The sequence below is a fragment of the Rhinopithecus bieti genome, unplaced genomic scaffold (assembly GCF_001698545.2).
Source record: "Rhinopithecus bieti isolate Rb0 unplaced genomic scaffold, ASM169854v2 scaffold_5260, whole genome shotgun sequence".
Classification (NCBI taxonomy): Eukaryota; Metazoa; Chordata; class Mammalia; order Primates; family Cercopithecidae; genus Rhinopithecus; species Rhinopithecus bieti.
The window spans coordinates 4214788-4232624 of NW_016805896.1; the positions used below are offsets into that span (position 1 = coordinate 4214788).

The window sequence follows — 17837 nt, forward strand, 5'->3', positions numbered from 1 at the left end:
CAAGCTCCGCCTCCCGGGTTTACGCCATTCTCCTGCCTCAGCCTCCCGAGTAGCTGGGACTACAGGCGCCCGCCACCTCGCCCGGCTAGTTTTCCGTATTTTTTAGTAGAGATGGGGTTTCACCGTGTTAGCCAGGATGGTCTTGATCTCCTGACCCCGTGATCCGCCTGTCTCGGCCTCCCAAAGTGCTGGGATTACAGGCTTGAGCCACTGCGCCCGGCCTAAAAGATTGTTAATTTGCATGATGCATTGCAGGTAAGATTCTAGTTTTCATATATAATTAAATAATTATTATTTCAATTTGTTTAATGAAAGCTAGTACAATGTATTTAGGGAAAGAATTGCTACCTTTATTGGCACCATTATTGTAAAGTTATTCCTTATTCTCCACTTACTAAGCAACTTTTGTGTGTCCTTCAATGTCCTTGAAATGAAGGATACAAAGAAAACCAAGTCCTTGTTCCAAAAGGCACACAAAGCTCAGTCGCGGAACAAATCAGCAGGTGCGGAGAAGAGTCAGAGCTGAAGAGAACTGTCTAACAACAAATTTCCGCCCTTTAAGAGATTATAGGACATCAAACCCCAAAGTAATATACTAAAAATGTCTTCAGACTTCATTATTTGCTCCAAGAAATTCAAGGCCAATTTTACATTTTGGTACAGTATTTTCATCACTAGAAAAAATTAATATATTACAAAATCAGACTTTTAAAATTACATTTTGAAGTTTTTTTCTTCAAGGTAAAGGGATGGAGGCAGTTTCTTTATAAAAGTTATGGTGCAAAATTATGAATGCATTGTTAAGTCATAAATCATATTTTTAGGTCCATGGTAGCCATTAATAACTAATATTAACATGATCTCCTTGTTCAAAAAGATGAGACATAATCTAGGAGGCCCTGAAAAGGAATTTTACATTTGGCCCAGAGACCTTTAATAAGGTTCAGGAAACAAAAGAAGTTTGAAGAATGAACGTCCCACATTTTTCAGAGACTGCTGGTGTTGCCTTCACCTGAGCAATTTCCCACTCTTCCAAGAGGAGAAGACTGACAACATCATTTGGGAATCTTTGGCACAGCCAAAGCACTGTCTGTCACCACAGACGACACTGTTGGTGACAACAGTGCACCAGTGAGTGCTAACCTTAGCACTAAGCCAAGCCCTGCTCTCTACAAAAGACCCACACATATACAGTCCATTGTTAATAGTTATTTCAATGGTCCCAGAACAATCAGATATCCATATACAAAAAACCCCACAAATATTGGCCCATATCCTATACCACATATAAATATTAACTCAAATTTTTGAACTAGATCTGGAATAAAACCTTTTGAGACCTTGCCTTAGGCAAAGATTCCCTAGATAGAACAAAAAAGCACAAACCATTAAAAAAAAAACTGGACTTCCTAATTAATCTTCAAAAGACACCATTAAGAAAATATCTGTTTATGCTCAGGTGATACACCTTTATTGATTAAGTTAAAAATTCCAATTTTTCTTTGAAAGAAAATAAAGTCACAAATTTGAGAGAAATATTTATAAATTACATATCTAATAGATGACTTGTATCCAGAATATGTAAAAAATTTGTCAGAACACAATAAGAAAACAAACAATCCAATCAAATGGGCAAAAGGTCTGAATTGTCACTTTACCAAAAAAGCCAAACACTTTTTTCAGATGGCAAATGAGTACACGAAAAGAAGTTCAACATTAAATTATAACCACAATGAAACACCACTATGAACTGATGAAAACAGCTAAAAAAAGAAAGAAAAATAACAAGTGATGGAAAGGAATTGGAGCAACTGGAACTCTAATACAGTGCCAGTGGGAATGCAAAATGGTACAGGCTCTCTGAAAAACAGCTGAGTTTCTCCCCAGAAGAATCTGTAATCCCATTACTGTTTACTCAGAAGAAAGGAAAATATATCCACACAAAGCTCTGTACGCAAATCTTTATAGCAGCTTACTTATAATCATCAATATCTGGAAACAATCCAAATGTCCATCATCTGATGAATGGATAAACAAATTGCGCTATATTTACACAATGAAACACCACCCAGCAACCAGCAATAAATCAGAACAGTGGCTGCCAAGGGCTGAAAAAGGAATAGGGGATTGCCCATAAATGAATTTGTGGCAATGAAAACATTCCATAACTTCCTTGGGGTGGTGATCATACAACTGTGTCCACTGTGCAAACTTATAAAACTAAACCTAAAAAGAATTTTACTGTAAATAAATTCAATCTCAATCAACTTAAAAATAAATAAACATGGGGAGAGGAAACCTCAAAGAAATAATGCCAGTTTTACAAAGAGAGAAACTGTTTTATGTTTTCTCAAAAGATGCATACCAAAATTCATTTTGGAAGTAACTTAAAGTTGTTTATTTTGTTCCAACCACAGTAACTTAAAACCTTCCATTTAAAATGCATTTAACTACTTATTTTTAAAGTTATAAAAGTAGAGTTAATATCAAAGTATAGTGATTAATTTCAGATGCTTCCTGACTTATGATGGGGTTATGTACCAATAAACCCATCATAAGTTGAAAACATTTTAAGTCGAAAGTCGAAAATGCCTTTAATACAACTAACCAACAGAACATTATAGCTTAGCCTAGCCTACCTTAAAGGTGCTTAAAACACTTGCATTAGCCTATAGTTGTGCAAAATCATCTAACACAAAGCTTATTTTACAATAAAGTATTGAATATCTTATGCAATTTACTGAATACCATACATTACATATAAATTCTGATGGTTTTACACTCTTGTAAAGACAAAAAATCTTAAGTCAGGGCCCATTTGCATATCAGTAAACTTCTGATCCAACTCTTTTCTTCTTCTTTCTTTTCTTTCTTCTCTTCTTTTCTTTCCTCCCTCCCTCCCTTCCTTTTTTCCTTCCTTCCTTTTCTTCTTCTTCTTCTTATTTTTTTTTTTTTAGTAAGAGACAGGTTCTCACTTTGTTACCCAGACTGCTCTGGAATTCCTAGTCTCAAGTGATCCACCCGCCTCGGCCTCCCAAAGTGCTGGGATTATAGGCATGCACCACCACGCCCAACCCTGATCCTGTTCTTAATATCATATGCCAAATTTTCCCAAAGATTAATCAGTATTTTCTAGGGCCAAATGATTTTCTCCTACCCCTCATATTTCTAACCGAAGCTCTGCAGAAATTCTGAGAGAATCTCAGCTTGACAGTAACTTTCTAAGAAAACAAAGCTTCATTCTCTTGGATCCACGCTTTACTCCTCTCTCCTGAGAACACAGCATTCTCCCAGTCACCCAGAGCCAGGATCACTAGTTTTACATCATACTAACCAGACAGGGGTATTGCATATGAGACCCTTCAACAAATCTATTCATTTAATTAACAGCTAAAGTTTCTGCCAAGAAAACTAAAAGATTTAAAAAGACAAGTGTTATCCTCTAACACAATAGAGTCTAGATTATTTTATTAATTTTATATTTTATTTGCTCTATTTCTCAAACAGAACTAGAATCTAACAATGTATTCATTCACTTATTAACTCATTCAATCACCCAAACAGTAAATGTAGGGAATATGTCAAATGCAGGGAATACAAGGGTGAACAAAATGCACACACTCCCTGATCTTATGAAGTTCAGAGTTGGCTCCAGGGAAGCAGACATTAATCAATCATATAAATGTGAAATTCTAATTGTGACAACTGCTTTGAAAGAAGGTATACAGCTCTATACACATCTATAATAGATTTGACTTTGTCAAAAAGGCTTCCCTCAGAAAGACATGGTTTGAGGGAAAATAAGCATTATAGGCAGTGAATAGTAAAGGCTGTATAGCAGAAAGGAGCCCAACACTGAAAAGCTAGTGAACTGAAGAAAAAGAAAAGGAAACTGTGATGTGAGATGAAGCTGGAGATGATAAAAGTGGGAAGATTCAAGAGATATGACGGGACAAACTCAATCCTGGCTTGTACAACTGGATAGAGAATGGTGTCAATCATGGAAATGGGGACCAGTGAAAAAGGACCAATTTTTGGAGGGGAGAAGATGGGAAGTGTGATTTTGGACATGTTGAGCTGCCTTTGAACCTTCAATGAGAGATGCTACCATGGCTGCTTGGATACACACTCGGGGGCTCAAAGGAGAGGCCTGAGGTAAAGATTTCCAGACAGAAGCCCTTGACTTACGCTACTCTGTGAGGGCGAACAGACTAAAAGAAACACACAAAATCTTTGTGTCATTTAATTTCCTCCTAGAGTGTGGGCTGGACTACTAGTGACTTGATTCTAACCAACAGAATATGATGGAAGTGAAGACTGAGTCATTAAACCCTCTATGGCCTCCCCTAGCTCTCTCTCTCTGATCACACTCCGGGGAAAGCCAGTGCCATGTCAGAAGGATGCTTAAGCATTCCTATGGAGAGGTCCACATAGTAAGAAACTGAAGCCTCCTGCTTACAACCAACATTATGCTGCCAGGCATGCAAGTGGGACCCCCTTTAAAGCAGCCCCAGGCAAGCCTTCAGATGACGGCAGCTCCAGCTGACAGCTTGAGTACAACCTCATGAAAGATCCTGAGCCAATATCCCGCTAAGCTGCTTGATATAGTTTGGCTCTGTGCCCCCACCCAAATCTCATGTTGAATTGTAATCCCCAGTGTTGGCGAGGGACCTGGAGGGAGGTAACTGGATCATGGGTGCAGATTTTCCCCTTGCTGTTCTCATGATAATGAGTGAGTTCTTAGGAGATCTGAGGGTTTACAAGTGTGTGGGACTTCCCCCACCTCTTTCTCTCTCCTGCTCCCCCATGGTAAGACATGCTTGCTTCCTCTTCACCTTCTGCCATGATTGTAAGTTTCCTCAGGCCTCCTAGTCATGCTTCCTGGTAAGCCTGTGGAACTGTGAGTCAATTAAACCTCTTTTCTTCATAAATTATCCAGTCTCAGGTAGTTCTTCATAGCAGTGTAAAAATGCACTAACATACTGCTCTTCCATTCCTGATCCAAAGAAAATATGAGATAACTTCATTGCTTAAAGCCATTAAACTTTTAGGTAATTCATTACTCAGCAACAGAAAACTTCAACAGCAAACTAGAACTAGAAAGGGAATTCTTTAATCTACAATAAACATCATATTTAATGATGGAGCTTCAGTTAAAACAAGGCAAGTTATGTATCCTCACTTCAGTTTGACACCGTACTGAAGGTCCAAGCAACAGACAAGAAAGTGAAATAAGGCTTAGGGGGAAAAAAGCCAAAATTATCATCTGCAGATGGTATGATTTCTACATAGAAATTATTTAAGAATCAATAGATAAACCATTAGAGCTAATTATTGATTTCATCAAGACAGATGAATACAGATGAACATATAACATCAGTCATGCTCCTATATGGTAGTAATAACTAACTAGAATATATAAATAAACTGGCTGGGCGTGGCGGCTCACGCCTGTAATCCCAGCACTTTGGGAGGCCGAGATAGGGGGATCACGAGATCAGAAGATAGAGACCATCCTGGCTAACACAGTGAAACCCCGTCTCCACTAAAAATACAAAAAATTAGCTGGACATGGTGGCGGGCACCTGTAGTCCTAGCACTCGGGAGGCTGAGGCAGGAGGATGGCGTGAATCCGGGAGGCAGAGCTTGCAGTGAGTTGAGATTGCGCCACTGCACTCCAGCCTGGGCAACAGAGCGAGACTCCATCTCAAAACAATACAAAAAAGCCACATTCGAAATAGCTATAAAAACCCAATAGGTACAAGAGGTGAAGAAAACTGTGGAGCTTTATTGAAGGATACAAAAGAACAACTAACTAACAGATGAGAAAATGAATACCAGGTTCTTCCCAAAATTAATCTATAAATTCAATATAATTCTGATCAAAACCTAAATGAGGCTCTGGGGAGTAGATTTATTTATTTATTTGTTCATTTACTTATTTATCTATTTTGAGACAGAGGCTTGCTTTGTCACCCAGGCTGGAGTGCGGTGGTGAGATCCTGGCTCACTGCAACCTTTGCCTCTTGGGTTCAAGCAATTATCCTGCCTTAGCCTCCCAAGTAGCTGGGTCTACAGGCACGTGCCACAATGCCCAGCTACTTTTTGTATTTTTAGCAGAGACGAAGTTTCACCATGTTGACCAGGCTGGTCTTGAACGCCTCACCTGAAGTGATATGCCCACCTCGGCCTCCCAAAGTGCTGGCATTACTGGTGTGAGTCAGCGCACATGGCCTGGACGGGATTTAATTATAAAGCAGAAGTACTTAAAACTATATGGTACCCCAAGACAAATTCATACAAGTGTGAAAACTAAAAAGATGCTACTACAAAGAAAAATGATGCAGGGACAAGTGGCTTTCCATATAACTAAAAAAATAAACTTGGATCCTACCTTATAGCAATAAAAAAGTGAATCTGTGGAAAGATAACTGAAGCCAAAATTGTCAAAACCAAGTAGCAGCTATTCGGCCTAACCCTACTAGCCAAAGTGAGTACAGCTCCAGTCCCGTAGGCTTCAATTTATATTCCCAGCTTCCTATAAAGTGTTCAGGCCAACACTTCCGCCACAGTTTTTGAGGTGTCAAGTGATTACTGATCAAAATTTAGCACTGAGAAGCCTCATTCACTAGACAAAGAAAAAGGAGAACCAATTTTCAGGTCTTACAATCTTCTTATTCAACATAAGCATTTAACAAAAATTAGCAAAAAAAAAAATCCAAAATTCCTGCCCAGATTGATGTCCACAAAATTTCATTAAAACCTGGATATTCTCTTTCTGTAGTTATTTCCCAGGTGTTATCTCAAGTTTAGAGGTCAGAAGAACAAGCTTATCATTTTGGGTAGTCATCATGTAAATAAACTCCTACAAAATTTATTGGCTCAAATGTTTCAATTTAGGGAATACAATATTTAGTGTCTTGAGTGCAGTGTCAGTTTTTAAGACGATAAACTGACTTCCAGCAATACCTTTAAAAGTTTATATTTTTCCTGTTTGTAAAGTAATGTATGTTCAAAGCAAAGAACCTGGCAAACAGAAAAGCAAAAGATACAAACTACCTACAAATTTGCATCTCAATTAAACACCAGTGGGTTAAATGCCCTTCCAATCATTCAGAATAGTAAATTTGTTTTGTGTGTTTTTTTTTTTTTTTTTTTTTGAGATGAAGTCTCACTCTGTCGCCCAGGCTGGAGTGCAGTGGCCTGATCTCAGCTCACTGCAGGCTCCGCCTCCTGGGTTCACGCCATTCTCCTGCCTCAGCCTCCTGAGTAGCTAGGACTACAGGCACCCACCACCACGCCTGTTTCATTTTTTGTTATTTTTAGTAGAGACTGGGTTTCACTGTGTTAGCCAGGATGGTCTCAATCTGACCTCGTGATCCACCCACCTCAGCCTCCCAAAGCGCTGGGATTACAGGCGTGAGCCACCATGCCTGGCCAGATACATGTTATGTTTTAAACCAAGTTTGTAACATCTATTTAAACTCAAGTACTTAATGCCTTAAATGTCCTCATGGGAAGAAGGTAAGGAGACAGGTGTGACTGTAAAGTGGTAGGACAGCTGATCATGCTGTATTTTGATTTTTAAGAGGTAATACGCTCAACAGACATTTCTAACCCCTCTTCCCACCTCAGCCATGTCTCAGTGTCATGTCTTAGGCAACATCACGGCATCTTAGTGTTAATGTCAAAACAGCCCTAATATCCACACAAAGGTGTGACACAATGCCACACATAGTGCTTTACACTTAATACATATGTAACAGTTACAAACAAAGGTGGCTCCCTGGCTCATGATTCTGACCCTTAACCTCTCCTCTCCTCCTTGAAGGGTTTCTTCTGGTAACAGATCCAGTTGCCTGGCCACAGTATAGTTAAATGACCTAGCCAGGCTAACCACAGGACCTGACTCCTTCTTGGCCTCTTGAGTCACAGACCTGGAAGGCTGTGCTCTAGGACTGCACTCAGTCACACTGCCCCCGACATGCAGAAGGCCACTTGCAGCTAAAAAGAACGAGGCCAAGCAGAGACATAAAGGTGAGAGGCAGAGCGCCCTGACAGTGACCAAGTCCCTGACTCTTCCTTGGCTTCGGTGACCCACCAAGGAATCCTCCTATTAATCCCCTTTTCTGCTTAAGAAAATCTGAATTGGGTTCCTGATACAACCAGAATGCTTGGGGAACCAGGGAAGAGGGGGCTACAGGTAAAAAGCAGCTTCTAGTCTGCTGATGAGCTTCCCCTCTGTGGGTCATAATTATATATTATGAGACAGACTATACTATTTGAAAAGATACTTTTTAATGCCCCAGATCACAAAAACTTATAAAATATCAAAAAAGTACATATAAAATGTGTCACAGAAATAAATGATCACAATACAACATACATCACCACCACCTAGGTTAACATGACTTTTGAAATTCCCTTTCAAATCCCACCTTTCCCCAACTCTTCAAAGGCAATCCCTATTCTTAACTTACGGTCCTTCCTTGTCCTGATAATTTAACCTCACGAGTATCTTTAACAATCCTTTGTTTATACTTCACTGTTTCTGAACTGCTTATAGGTGGAAAAACCTGACTTGCTTTTTTCTAACACTGTTTCTGAGATTCATCCATATGCTCGGATCCATTCATGCATCCAATTCCATTTCACTACTGAATAGTATTCCACTGGCATAGCAAACCATATTTCTCCACTCTACTCTTAACGGACATTTGGGTTCTTTCTAGGTTTCCACTATTACAAGCAATACTGCTATGACCATTCCTGAACATGTTTACTAGTACACATGTGCAAGACTATTTATTTAGAGAAGAGGTCAGTAAATATTTTCTGCAAAGGGCCAGATGATAAAGATTTTAGGCTTTTTGAGCCATGCAATGTCTGTTGCAATCACTTAACTCTAGTGTTGTACCATGAAAGCATCTGTAAGAGGTATGTAAATGAGTGACAATATTCCAAGCTTATTTTTGGACACCAAAACTTGAATTTCATATAATTTTCACATTATAAATTACAAAATATTATTTTTTTCCAACCACTTAAAAATGTTAAAAACCATTCTAAACTCATGAGTCATCACACCGACCCCTGATCTAAAGTATATATGTATGGTTGTTAGGTCACACAGTATGCATATTTTCAGTATGATCAGATATCACTAATTTGTTTTCCCAGGGTGGCTGAAACCACCGACCAGATGTGAACTGTTATATTACTGGATGTGGTGGATGTGTTATATCGTTGACAACACTTACTGTCAGACATTTTTATTTTTGACAATCTGATGTAATTGGTATCTTAATATAGTTTTAATTTGCATTTCCCCACCATCCCTGACATTACTGATCATTCCATTTCCTCTTCTCTAATGTGCCTACTGAAGTTTGGTCCACTACTCTACTAGATGAGTTGTTTTGTGTTTTTCTTGTTAGCTTGTGAAGATCCTAATGTAGCCTTGTGTGAGTTAAATGTACTGCAGTATCTTTTCCCACGGTTTTGGAGACAGGGTCTCCCTCTATTGCCCAGGTTGGAGTGCAGTGGCACAATCATGGCTCACTGAAGCCTCAACCTCCTGGGCTCAATGAATCCTTCCTACTTCAGCCTCCCGAGCTAGGACTACAGGCACACGCCATCATGCCCTCCTAATTTTTGTATTTTTTCTTTTGTAGAGAGAGGGTTTCCCCATATTGGCCAGGCTGGTCTCATACTCCTGGGCTCAAGCAATCCTCCCGCCTCAGCCTCCCGAAGTGCTGGGATTATAGGTATGAGCCACTGTCCCCAGCCCTTTTCCCAATGTTAATAAAAAAGAAGTATCTTTGTTTGGGTATGGCGGCTAATGCCTCTATAGTCTCAACGCTTTGGGAAGCCAAGTTGGGAGGATTGCTTGAGGCCAAAAGTTCAAGACCAACATAGGCAACATAGCAAGACCCCATCTGTAAAACAAAAAAAGGAGCATCTTTTATGGTTCATATTTTCTGTGTTTTAAGAAAATCTTCTCTATCTAGAAATCATTACAAACAATGTTTTAATATCTAAAAATGTTAAAGGTTTGCTTTTTCCATGTAAGCACGGATTCAATGTCATTCCCTCCTATGGGGATAACCAGTTGTCAAGAACTATTTATGAAAAGCTCTCTTTAAAGGAGTGCAATACCAACTTTTTCACAAGCCAAGTTTCTGGGTTTCCATATTCTCTTCTATTGATCTACCTCTCCCTATACCATACTGTCATCTTAACTTTTATAGTTTTATACTAATTCTTCATATATGGTAAAAATAAGTCTTCTCACCTATCACAACGTTTTCAGGAGTGCCTTGGCTACTCCTGACCTGTTAAGTCTTCCTCAAAAATTTTAGAATCAACTTTTCAACCCAAAAAGAAAAGTTGTCAAGATTCTGACTAGATTGAAATAAAATATAAATAACTGGAGAGCTCTGCTATCTTTCTAATAGCATCGTCAAATTTATAAAAATATTCTCTCTCTCCATTTATTTAGACCTTTCTTAACATCTTCCAATAAAATTTTATAATTTTCTTTTAAAGGTTTAACACAAGTTTTGTTACAAAATACTTGTTAGATACTTTATACTTTTTCCTACCTGAAATGGTATCACTTTATTGCTGATTTATAGAAATGCACCTCTACTTTTATTTATTGATTTTAAACTCGGCTACCTTGTGAAGATTTCCAGTATTAACATCATATTGAACAAGCAAGGTGACAACAGGCATCCTTGTTTTATTCCTGATCTTAAAGGGTAGGTTTTAATAAGGAAAAAAAAAAAAAATGCAGTAGCTATGATTGATCATTTAATTACTTAAAATAATAATCCAAATACTGCAAAAGAAATCTAGTAGTTAAGGCCAGGAACGGAGGCTCACGCCTGTAATCGTAGCACATTGGGAGGCCGAGGTGGGCGGATCACCTGAAGTCATGAGTTTGAGACCAGTCTGGCCAACATGGTGAAACCCTGTCTCTACTTAAAACACAAAACTTAGCCAGGCGTGGTGGCAGGCGCCTGTAATCCCAGTTACTTGGGAGACTGAGGCAGCAGAATTGCTTGAACCCAGAAGGTGGAGGTTGCAGTGAGCCGAGATCACGCCATAGAACTACACCCTGGGAGACGAGGGCAAGATTTTGTCTGACCAAAAAAAAAAAAAAAAAAGAAATCTAGTAGTTAGAAGTATTTAAATATTTATGGTGGAACAATTCTACAAATCAAACAAGCATAAAGATCACAAAAGTAAGTTAATGTTGATGGGAAAAGAGCCGAACTCAAGAGAAGTCTAAGAGAAGTTTAAAATAAAATTCCAAAAATGTTTCTCAAAATGATATCATTACTAAAAATAAATGCATAGCACCTAACTTTTATGTCTACTATATTGTTGTTCCTTAAAAAAACAAAGTTTCACTACAGGCATACCTCGGGTATATTGCAGGTTTGGTTCCTGACTACCAAAATAAAGCAAATATTCAGTAAAATGAGTTATAAATATTTTGGATTCCCAGTACAAATAAAAGTTATGTTGATACTATATAGTAGTGTAAGTACACAACAGCATTGTCTTTAAAAGTAATGTATATACCTTAATTTAAAAATTTTACTGCTAAAAAATACTACCAATCATCTTTGCCTTCAGTGAATCGTAACTTTTTTGCTGGTGGAGGGTCTTGCCTTAGTGTTGATGGCTGCTGACTGTTCAGGGTGGTTGCTGCTGGAGTGGCTGTCACAATTTCTTAAAATAAGATACAAATGAACTTTGCCACATCAACTCTCCCTTTCATGAAAGATTTCTCTATAGCATGCAATGCTGTTTGATGGCATCTTACCCAGAGTAGAACGTTTTTCGAAATTGAAGTCAGTTCTCTCAAACCCCTTGCCATTGCTTTATCTAGTTAGGTTTATGGAGTATTCTAAATCCTTTGTTGTCATTTCAACTATGTTCATAGCATCTTCACAAGGAGTAGATTCTGTCTCAAGAAACTACTTTCTTTCCCCATCTGTAAGTAACTACTCATCCATTCAAGTTTCATCTTAAGATTGCAGCAATTCAGCCACATCTTCAGGCTCCACTTCTGATTCTAGTTCTCTTGCTATTGCCACCACATCTGCAGTTGAACTAGACTTCTTTCAAACTCCTATCAATGTTTTGACCTCCTACCATGAACCAGAAATGTTCTTAATGGCATTTAGAACAGTGAAACTCTTTTCTGTTACTTTGCTCAGATCCACCAGAGGAATCACTGTCTGTGGCAGCTATGTGTTGATCAATGTGGTGGGAAAAATTGTAGAAAGATGCAAACCTTCTTGGAAGGCCGGGAGATTTTATAAAAGCTTCGGAAAAGGATTTGGCTGAAGGCAGCCAGATTCTCTTACCCTGTGCCTGAAAGCTTAGGTTAGATAACAAGAAGATGTAAAGAAACTGATCTAGATAAGTTAGTTTACTTAGGCCTTGGAACCTTGCCTTTAATCATCTGAGTGCAGGACTGCTCTGGGGGGGATGACACCATGTTAATTACCCACAAGTGTGTTGACTCAAGGCCTTTGTCAATAAATCTGTACTAAATAAATGCCTGCAGCACCAGTTTATCAGGGCCACGGCTGCTACAACTCCTTACAACACCCTCCTTGGGATACATGAGCAGCCCCGGTCCCCCAGCCTGCTCTTTCACTGGATACCTGTGTCTAAGTGTGTCGCTCAGTAAGGGTCTGAGGGTCAGACCCAGCAGCTATGGCCTTATGAAATGTATTGGCCTTATGAAATGTATTTCTTAAATAAGACTTGACAGTCAGAATTACTCTTTGATTCATGGGCTGCAGAATAAATGTTGTATTTGCAGGCATGAAAACATTAATCTCATCGTACATTTCCATCACAGCTCTTAGGTAACTAGGTGCATTCTCAATGAAAAGTAATATTTTGAAAGGAATCTTTTTTATTAAGCAGCAAGTCTCAACAGTGGAATTAAATTATTTAATAAACCATGTTGTAAACAGATGTGCTGTCACCCAGCCTTTGTTGTTCCATATATAGAGCAGAGGCAGAATAGATTTAGTGCAATTCTTAAGGGCCCCAGAATTTTCAAAATGGTAACTGAACACTGGCTTCAACTTAAAGTTACTAGTTGCACTATCACCTACTAACAAAGTCAGTCTATTCTTTGACACTTTAAAGTCAGGCACTCACTTCTCCTCTCTACCTATGAAAGTCTTAGATGGCATCTTCTTCCAATAGAAGGCTGTTTTGTCTGCACTGAAAATCTGTTGCTTAGTGTAGCCACTTTCACCAACGGTCTTAGTTAGATCTTCTGGATAACTTGCTGCAGCTTCTACATCAGCACTCATTTTTACGTTGTGGAGATGGCTTCTTTCCTTAAACCTCCTGAACCAATCTCTGCTAGCTTCAAATTTTTCTTCTGCAGCTTCCTCACCTCTCTCAGCCTTCACAGAATTGAAGAGTTAAGGCCTTGTTCTTGATTAGGCTTGGCTTTAAGGGAACATTGTGGTTGGTTTGATCTATGCAGACTACTAAAACTGTCTTATCAGCAATAAAGCTGTTCTGCTTTCTTATCATTTGTGTGTTCACCGGAGTAGCTTCCTTCAAGAACTCTTCCTTGCCATTCAGAACTTTTCAAATTATATGGCACAAGAAGCCCAGCTTTTGGCCTATCTCTGCTTTCGATATGCCTTCCTCACTAAGTGTGATCTTTTCTAGCTTTTGATTTAAGTGAGAGACACATAACTCTTCCTTTCACTTGAATGCTTAGAGGCCACTGTAGGGTTATTAATTTGCATCCTTTCAATACTGTTGCTTAGCAGAGTGTGATGGTATATGTGTTGTATCTTAGGGAACAGGGAGATCCGAGGAGAGGGAGAGAGACAGGCAAACGGCTGGTTGGTGGAGCAGTCAGAAAAGACACATTTATTGATTAAACTTGCCATCTTGTATGGGCACAAGTTTGTGGCATCTCAAAACGATTACAATAACAACAACAAAGATCACTAATCAAAAATCACCACAAAAGATATAATAATGAAAACCTCTGAAATACTCTAAAAATTACCAAAATGTGACATAAAGACACAAAGTGAGCAGATGCTGTTGGAAAAGTGCCTACGGACTTTTCTGTGTAGGGTTGCCACAAACTTTCCATTTGTTGGAAAAACAAAAACAAAACAAAGTAGTATCTGTGAAGTACAATAAAACAAAGCACAATAACATGGACATGCCTGTATTTTTGAGTCACAACTCATTTCATGCTCTCCAGATATTTATTAAGTCTCAGCAAATGATGTTCTTGATACTGCGTCAGGTATCACAGGTGGTACAAGCATGAAGGTAATGACCCACATCTAATCACACTGTTAAAACACCAATCTAAGAGACATGTCATTCACATTACAAAAGAGAAATATCAACTAAGGAAACCTGACAGGAAAAGAAACATCAAGATACGGAAGTTTCTGAAAAGGTTTTACCAGAAAGCAGCATATGATATAAGGTTTTGTTTGTTTAAAGTAAGTTTTTTCTACAGTTGTTTTGTTTCTGTCTCTCTTTGACCTAAAACCCTCTAATGGACTTTCCCTGTCCTTAAGACATTCCTTCCCTCTGGTCCATTTTGTTCTAAACAACAGTTATTGCAGGACCAATAACTGAGACAGTTCTCACTAAAGAGATTCCAGAGTCAAGTAAGACGAGGATATAGTTTATACTCTATTTGTCCTGGTAGATTCACATTGCATATTGTCCTACTAAAGGGTCTGTAAAGTTTTGCAATAAGGAAAAGTAAGGGAATCTATTTAACTATGTTAACTCACAATGTCCCATTTTTAAGCATGGGATTGTCCCCATCCACTTTGTTGTTTTTGTATAACAGAAAGCAGGTTTCAATTAGCAATAAATAAAGCAGCAAAGATTGACTCCATATCCTAGAATCAGACATTCTTTTTTTAAAAAAAAAAAACATGGCTGATGTGCTTTCTGCAAAACTGGTATTTCTGCAAATCTACAAATTCTGTAAAAAAGGATCCCATTGTGTTGTAAAGCCAATCACAAGGAAGACCTTCACAAAGTGAAGGTTAATTTTGAAATAACTGTCTTTAAGTTAATATTTTTGTATTACTCTTCAACATAACACATATCATTATATAATACAAATAGTTGTGGACAAAAATAGGAAATCCAAAAGTCACCCTAAAAGAAAAGAACCTACAAATCCCTAATTTTAAAAAAATCTACAAACTTCTCAGAGAAATAAAATTGGTCAGCTATTTTACTACCAATTATTGTTTATACATTTAGAATATCATATTATAAAGACTATATCTAGCATTAAATATTGCATTCAACAAATGCAACAGTATTTCAACTATGTGAATAGAGTTAACACAGGAGGTCCATTTTACTTAGGTCGTGCTAATCTCTAGCAGATTCCTGGAGTCACAGCAATGACCCTAGCCAAACTCTGAGAACTATGTTCCTGGATTGTTCACAGTCACTTGTTAATGATCTTTTTGTGTGTGCTCCAGGCAGTGAGTCAGGATGTACCAGGCTGTCAGCATTGTTTAAAAGTAATCATTAAGATTTATGATGTATACCTGGTGTCTGGTGTGGGGTCCCAAGTTTCAGTTACCAGAGCTGGTCATATGGTAGGAATGTGCTTATGTGACTAGCTCCCTGTAAGAACTCTGGACTGTAACACTTGTGTGCTTCTCTGGCTAGAGACATCTTGCATGTGTCTCTATCACTCACTGCTGGAGAGAAAAGCATGTCCCTATGATTCTCACAGAGAGAGGACTTAGAAGCCTATGCCTACCCTCGCTACCATTTACCTTCTTCCTGCATTGTATCCTTTGCTGTAATAAACCTGAGCTGTGGGTACAACTTTATGTTGCGTGCATCCTTCCAGAAAATCAGTGGCAACTGGGACTTCACCACCCTCTACAAAACAGATTCCATTAAAGAATTTAGTTTGACATCATGCCTACTTTTCTCTTTACTTGTCAAAAGCTGAATGATCATAATCACAACTTCTTCAAATGAATAAATCAGCGTACAGGAAAAAAGTTAACAGGCATAAGACTGCTATCCTTAGAAGGACTTGGTTATCGAGATTGGCCCTTGGCTGGCATGTGGACACTTGAATGGTGAACAGTTCCCTACACTGATATAAAACTTTCCCTAAATGATAAATGTGATTCACTGTGCCTAAACTTGAGAAACAACATTGTTTGTATGAACACCTGCTTTCCTTCTGGGAATCTGGAATTTTGGTATGTGCTAGGCAGAAGATGCCTACATGACCAGCCTCAATAAAAATCTTGGGCACTCACTCTCTAATGAGGTTCCCTAGTAGACAACATTTCACACATGTTGTCACGATTCATTGCTGGAGGAATTATGTACATCCTGTGTGACGCCACAGGGAGAAGAGTCTTGGAAGCCTGTGCCTGTTTTCCTCTGAACTTCACCCCGTGCACCTTTTTCCTGTGCTGTAATAAATCTTAGCTGTTAGTACAACTGTATGCTGGATAGTGTGAGTCCTTCTAGCCAATCACTGAACCTGGGGTGGGTCTTGGGAACCCACACAAAATCAGCATATTAAGACAGAAGTAAGTGTCTATTAGGCCAAATGTTGAAATTTAAATATGAGTTCAAATTTCAGTTCCAACACTTTTTAGTTATGTGACTCCTTGCAATGTTACTATATTTGCAAAAACCTGAGCCTCTTCATTCCTTTAAATGAGAAAAACGTATCTTCCTTATAGTCCCATTGCACTAAACTAAATGAGAAAATGAACAACACACTCATACATGACAGTACACACTTGGTAAATTTTTAATGGTATTATTTCTAGAGGCACCTTCTCAGATTAAATAAACAATGGAGAGCCTTTCTCATGTATACTTACGCAACAAGAACTCAAATGGTCATTTGGAACACTGCAAAGCAAAGCCCATAGACAAACTTTCACCCTGTATCTTCAACACTGGCTCTGGGAATGATTTCCAGATCACATGACAGGATTACTGGGTAAGTTCAAGCAGGTTAAATCCTATATAACAAGTATTTTCAATTTCTGAACCTGGTCCTTATTTAGCCTTCAGATTGACCTCCCTAATCAGAAGTATGTATACTAATTAATTAGTGTTGGGACTATGCTTTATTGTTACATTTCTCAAATTACTAAACTGGGATTTTAGGGCAAGCCAACTCTTGTTTGTTATGAGGCATAAAGTCCAATCAACATAATTTTTAAAACCTAAGAAGCTAGCTGTAAGATCAAACCCTAATGTAAGAGAAGGAGAGCCCTAAAGTCATTCATTCCCAACTATCAACTTACCCCAAAGTGGTTTTTCAAATGAATTCATATCCCAAATCCACATGTCCCACATCTCCTGTTGAAAAATAAATGTCCTAGAATCAGTTTGTTTCAGAATAACTCTATTCTCCCCCCTTAGTCAGCCAACCTATTCCACTTAACTGTAGGCAGCTACCACTTGATGCCAGGATCGTGCCTTATTCAGCTACTTCCCCAATACTGAGCACAGTACATGGCACAAAATGTGTTGAGTTAATGTATATTACATGAATTAGTGAGTTAATAAATAAACTGTTACTGAGATCCAACACCAAGCTCAGTGGAAATACAAAATTATCTCTCTCCCTCTTAGAAAACTGTGAGGATCTTTTTTTTTTTTTTTTTTGAGACGGAGTCTCGCTCTGTCGCCCAGGCTGGAGTGCAGTGGCGCGATCTCGGCTCACTGCAAGCTCCGCCTCTTGGGTTCACGCCATTCTCCTGCCTCAACCTCCTGAGTAGCTGGGACTA

General features: G+C 38.7%; 1 protein-coding gene across 1 annotated transcript in view; it reads right to left on the minus strand.

The window, feature by feature from the left end:
- GALNT1 (polypeptide N-acetylgalactosaminyltransferase 1) overlaps window positions 1-17420 on the minus strand; it is a 78563-nt gene extending 61143 nt beyond the window's left edge. Inside the window, 1 exon segment of the mRNA XM_017874011.1 lies at window positions 17352-17420. The gene's annotated coding sequence lies outside the window, so the exon portion shown is untranslated.
- Window positions 17421-17837: the final 417 nt, after the last annotated feature.